We start from the raw sequence: 6775 nt of genomic DNA, 5'->3' as shown, positions 1-6775 counted from the left end.
ACTAGGAATACAATGATGAATCAGATGATTTTGGCTGAGTGAGGAGCTTATGGACTAAAGCTTATTGAGGTAAGCTAGACCAAATCACAATGAGAATAGAAAACACAACTCCCTTATTTGGAGGATACGTCCTCCAACATGGACTAAAACAAAAACAAAAACACCGCAATAATTAACCTTATTTTCCCCTGACCTCCCTACCTCACCAATGGGTTTTCATAAGCATCTTCACTTCCTTGAGAAACTGCTCCTCGGAGAGCCATTTCAGCTGAGGAGCTCCATATACTACCGGGCATGAGCTCTCCTGGCAGTAGAGGATTCTGAAAATGGAATGGCTACTGAGAGAGGCTAAGTGAGGCCCTTTCCAGCTCAATCAGTTCCTGGGGCTTCTGCTGAGCAATGACCTCAGGCTTTAACTCTGTCTTTTTTTGGAGGTGAGAAGGATAAGTGGCCTCCAGGGTTGTTAAGAGGCAGAATGTTAATCAAAAAGAAACGGAGTGTTGACAGCCCTGCTGGCTCCAACTTGTGTCTAATTGGAGCTCAGGACACCTTAATGGGTCACTAACCTTACCCCAGATGTCCTGCCACATATCACAGCCTACACACCAGTCATTCGGCATGCCAGACAAAGCCAGGATTAAGATGCCATCTGTACCTTCATCTTTAGCTCTCCCTACCTTGAAGATGGAGTATGAATTCAAATGCAAATAGGCTTGGAAATTAGACAAACCATCATCAGGTAAAACACACGTGCAATATCAAGCTTCATATTAAAATAATGCACCTATATATGTTTTACATATTATACATAAAACATATAAATATATTTATTTATATTTATATATAAATAAAAGAAAAGCTCCAACATCAACAGTAATCCGACTGAAGCACACGCAGGGAAATTGTTTCTGCTCAGACGTGTACCTTGTGAAGCACAGAAGGCAAAAAGAATCAAATCTAGAGTTAACTCCTGCATTTGGGGCTGGGTAATTGACAGCTTGGTAGCCACTGATTATACCCTTGCATCTCTGTGTGAGCACAGCAGGCTGAGCTGGGAAGGGACACTCTGTTAGGACTCACCTTCCAGTCGATGCAGGCAAGTAGACACCCAAAGGGAGAGTGAGCCCAAGCAGGTATCTCCAGAGCAGTCAGCTGCCTATCAATTCACAGAATCTTCACTTATCTCACCCACTTTTCTATCTCCTGTTATTGACATGGGTAGAGAGTGAATACAAAGAAGGATGGAATGCTAGTTCCAAAATTATTGGGAGAATGGAGGAGGGGAACAAGGTTAATTGAAGGCCATGGTTAATTATATATTTACCTTACAGTGAGTCTAGACAACTGAGCTTCAAGTAATCAAATACTCTAAGGATAAATGGAGTCTGGCTCTTCACTGTGGAAGGGCAAGATTGTACAGAGGCTAGAGGCTTGAAGAACAGATTTACCGATCAGACAGCTCTGGATTCAAGTCTTGATTCTACTCAACCACCCATTAGCTATTTGCCTTGCAAATAATTTATCTCAGAGCTCGCCAAGCATGGATAGCTTGCAGGTGCACCACAAAATACTGTTGGTTGTACATTTTTTTTATGATAAAGTATTTAAGGCAATTTTTGTAGCTATTTAACATTTTATAACAGAAGTTACATTTGAACACTACTTCTATGGCACCTTGTGAGATTTTTTCACTATCGTAATTGTTACCTTATTGCGTACTTTACCACCTAGTACCTAGAGCAGTCTGAGCTGACTACATCACATATACCTTTCCTGATCTTACACTAAATCCTCTCAGACAGTCATATTATTAATACAGATGTACTCAATTTACCTAGCCCCATACAGTTGCTCTAAAAACCCCAAGTTTATCACAGAATGCCAACCAATGATTAGAATTTTGTGTGCCATGATGTGAAAAAGATTGGAAAGCACTGATTTAATCTCTGAATAAAGTTCCTCATATGAAACACAGAAATAGTAGCAGTACATATGTCAAAGGGTATCGTGAGGACGAAATGATTTAAAATATGTAAAGCACTTAGAATCGTGTCTGGAACATTGTAAGTAAGTAAATGTCAGTTATTGTTTTTCCTTATCTGTGAAGATGGGGATAATAATGCCTACCTCGCATGGGTGATGTGAAGATCACGCACATGAGATGAAGCATGTTAAGAACTTAGTACAATGCCTGGTGTACAACAGGTCAGTAAATGTGAACCAGTATTTCATACTCCATCTTCAGGGTGGGGAGAGCTGAAGGTGGAAGAAGTCCCTTAGCTAAAGGATAATTAGTTTAAGTATACACAACTTTTTATGTTAGACTGTAACTTCCAGTGCAGTTCCAGTTAGATTGTAAATAACCTGATTTCATTCTCTTTGGGACCTATTACAGTTGTAGAACTATAGAGGCTGCCCAAAACATGACTAGAGATTGATATCACAGAGCTGTTAAGTGTCCTTTACAAAGCAATTTTATGTCTATCATCTTATTTAATTTCCTAAAACAACAACCATAGGCTACCTCCATGTTAAAGGTGAGAAAACCGAGATCTAGATGATTACATAGCTTGACCAAGATACAAGCAGCTTCGTCTCAGAGCTGCAAGTAGAACCCAGGTCTATTCCTCCAAGTAGAGTGTTCTTTTTACCAGATCACATTACTATACTGAGGCTGCTGTATATAGTTGTACAGCGGAGGGTAATTCATACAGTAGACATTGTGGATCTGTATATTTATTAAGTAATTTTCTGGCAGATGGCAGTGAGAGTTTTGTTAGAAAAATAAGTATATTGAAACAATTGTCTCAGGGAGCACCTTTATCCAATTTGCCCTAATATACTACTACCACATTTAAAGTTTTCTTTGACGATTCAAACAGTATTTTGGGATGTTGAGCCCCTTTGGATCATCAATTTGAATACAAAAGACAGGATTACTTAGAGCAGGGGTCAGCACACTTTCTGCAAGAGGCCAGACAGTAAATATTTTAGGCCTTTTGGGCCATAACAGTGTTATTCAGAACTACTCCCCTTTGCTGTTGAAGCCTGAAAGCAGCCACAGACAGTATGCAAATGAATGGGTGTGGCTCTGTTCCAGTAAACCTCTACTTACAAAAAAAGGCAGTGGCCTATGGCTTGCCAAGTACTGACAGAGAATTTCTTGAAAGAGGAGCTTGGGTGGCTCAGCTGGTTAACCGTGGGCTTTCAGCCCAGGTCATGATCTCATTGTTCGTGAGTTTGAGCCTGCATTGGGCTGTCTGCTGTCTCTGCTGTCAGCGTGGAGCCCACTTCAGATCATCTGTCTCCTCTCTCTGCCCCACCCCTGTGCATGTGCTCTTTCTCAAAAATAAAAATTAAAAAATTATTTAAAAAAATTTCTTGAAAGAGCATGACCTCCGACTGAACCTGTGTTAACCCGAAACTAGAACTGATTTCAAACCCCTTGATCTTTAGGCCTTAACACACCTCAGAGGTTTTCATTCTTGGTGTGGTGACCTACCAGTATGCAGTGATTAATTGTGAGGTACTCTGCAGACAATTTCCAGCATTTATGGATATTACTTAAAAAATAATGAAATAGATCATAAGAGACTTACGCTTGTTTTGATTTCTTGAACGGGAAGGAAAAGTCAGATCTAGTCCGGAGGGGGATGTCATCCCAACTTTTGGCCTCCAAGGAAACCCTGACTCCTCAGTTTTCTTGGCCTTTGTCTCTACCAATTCCTCTTTTCTTAGTTTAATAGAAACAAAACTGTGACTCTATGAAAGAAGCTTTACCAGAAACAAAGGTGTGAAAGTAAACAAAGGAGGAGTTGATGAATTTAAACAGAGGTTTGCAAAGCCTCTTCCAGTAGGTAAGAAATTAAGTTACTCAGTTATAGCTAATGCCTAGTCAAACAGACCCTTGTTCCCCTTGCTACCAGATCAAGCTGTCCAGGCTTCTAATCCAGGCAGCTTCAGGTTGGAACCACTTATGACCTTATTAGAATTTCAGTCTCTAGAATATGACCACAAATTCACAATCTTTTTAGAAATCTAGGGCTGGAATGGGACTTGGTTATCTAACCCCACTTACATGCTTGAGGTTCTGTTTGGCATCCAATTCTGCTTGGGCAATCCCTGCAAGGAACAGGAAGCTGTCACCTAAATGAGGTTGCATCATTATCAACACACTTTTCATGTGTTAAATTAAGCTTACTTTCACTGTTGCTGCTTCTGCACACTGGAGTCACACAAAACAACCCTAGTCCCTTCTTCACACAGCAGCTGTACCAATACCTGAACATGCTATCATGAAGTACCAAGCACAGGACTCAAGGTGACATTCAAGAGTTCAACACCTTCTCTGTCAGGAGACTCCTGTTTTCTAGGGGGAGGGGAGGGGAGGAGGGAGAGTCACAGACACTAATGGCAATACTGAATTTACAGGCAACTAAATTCTCTAAATCTTTATTTACATCTCTTATAGCCTGAACTGAGACCCAACTGACCTTCTGGATCTAAGAATAAACTATACTTGTAAGCTGCACAGATGTTAAATGCTCTAATATTTATTATCTAATGCAGTGATTCTTAGCCCCGATGATATTGCTAGATTTACCCTTTCATTTCAATTTTTAAGCAAATTTTAGGGATTCTGATTCTCTCAAATAGTGTAATTTATTACTATCTCAGCTCCTACTAAAAAATTTGACAACAAGGAAATACGAGTAGTGATAACAGGGTGGGGGGTGGGGGGCTGAGTGGCTCACTCAGTTAAGTGTCCTACTTCGGCTCAGGTCATGATCTCATGGTTTGTGGGTCTGAGCCCCGCATCAGTCTCTGTGCTGACAGCTCAGAGCCTAGAGCCTGCTTTGGATTCTGTGTCTCCCTCTCTCTCTTCCCCTCCCCATCGTGCACTCTGTCTCTCCGTCACTCAAAAATGAATAAATGTTAAAAAAAAAAAAAAAAGAATAGTGATAACTGCTCACATTTGTTGAACTTTGTACTAAGGCACTGAACTAAGAGTTAATTTTCATAGGTCAACTTATTTAATCCTCGCAAAAACTTTATGTAGTTACTCTTACTATTTTCATTTAATTGATGGGTAAATGGAGGTACAGAAAGGTTAAGTTATTTGCTCAGGTTCACAGTGCCAGGTAGAAGACTCAGGATTTGAATGCAAACAGGTTGACAAGAGAACTCATACTTTTAACTACTACATCATATTGTTTCCATCAACGTCCTTTTTCAAAGCATCAATAAACTGTGTGAACAAGTCAGGATAGGGCTCTATGGCAAACCAGCAGAGACTTGAGTTAACCCAACCTTTTGAATAAATACAGCTAATTCTTAATATGACTGCCTGTGCTCATGCAGCCTCAGACGCTCGATTTTTCCCACAGTTAAGATGGCTAATGCCATGCTGAAATCTTAGTACAGCAGTATGCACAGACACAATATTCCTTGAAGTGGCTAAAAGCCAGGCTGTCTGCATTTGGATCTTGGCTCTACTGCCCTCTAACTTTATCACCATGGGCAAATTACTTAAGACTTCTGTGCTTCAGTTTCTCAGTCAATAAAGAAAAGGTAATGATAGTACCTACCTTATGATTATGGTGATTATAAATTAACCCAGTAAAGTACGTAGAAAATCCCCAGGTACATAGAAAGTGTTCTATAAGTGCTAGCTCTTATTGTAATTCTCTATTACTCTACAGCTGTATGAAAACAAGAAGCACGATTAGTCTGGTTTATCTGGTTCTTGCATAGTTACCACTGCTAACTTTTTAAATAATCAAGGCTGAAGTATTACTCATGACTTGTCAAATCTATCCACATATATGTTGGTAATCTATCTTCTCATTTTTAGAAGCAGCAATATCAGCTCCTCTTCGGTCATTCAGTACCTCCTAGCTCACCCTGCTTCCTTAAAGACTACCAAGAGCCCTCATATCTCTCTCTCCACCAAGGACCAGAGACTTGAAGTGTAGTCTGGTATTGTAATATTTGGGTGTAATAGGAGAAAAATCGCAGGAACTCCCTAAGGTGGCACCTCATTTTGTGGCCTGTTGAGTCATAGACTGTAATTCTGAGTGTAGGAAATCAAGATTGGTGGTCAGGGCAGTTGAAAAAGACCCACTTTGGGTCCCCAAGGCCCAGTCTGAGAGGGGCTTAGGGTATAAGCTATCATGGCATGGCTGTCCTTTAGCATACTAGGTTACTTCTGAGCTTAGGATAAGAGCCAGCCAAGCAGACATTTCCAAAGAAATTGGACATGTGTGGCAACTGAACCTGAGGGCATTATACAGCTGTTACCCATGTTGACAATTCTTTCCGGAGACAGGATCTTGAAGTTAGGAAAGAACCTTCTAGATCTAGTCTAGAGGTTGTAAACTAATGTACCACGGATGAAAAGTGGCTACAGATGTCTTATGTGCTCCCCTTAGTGCTTTATGTGATTTTTGAATTAGCTGCTAATATTTAAAAATTTGAAGATGTTGCATAACAAATAGATATTGTTGCTCTTGGAAAACAAGGATCTGGCCACATTATGTCGTTGGGGCAATAATCAGCTGAGGCTGAGTAGTATCTATCTTCTTTAGACATGTGGAACCCAACCAGACAATAAACATTTTTAGATCCTGATTAAATCCAAACAATTCATTCCACAGATGAAGAAAACAGAGTTCTAGAAAACTATCTGACCTGTCCACATTTAATGGCAGAGTCAAAATCATAAGGTTAAGTGTTCTGAATCCCAGTTCTATGATCTTCAGTGAGTATAGCTGGC

Source organism: Neofelis nebulosa, chromosome 7 (assembly GCF_028018385.1).
Source record: "Neofelis nebulosa isolate mNeoNeb1 chromosome 7, mNeoNeb1.pri, whole genome shotgun sequence".
NCBI classification, from domain to species: domain Eukaryota; kingdom Metazoa; phylum Chordata; class Mammalia; order Carnivora; family Felidae; genus Neofelis; species Neofelis nebulosa.
This window is presented reverse-complemented; position numbering follows the sequence as displayed.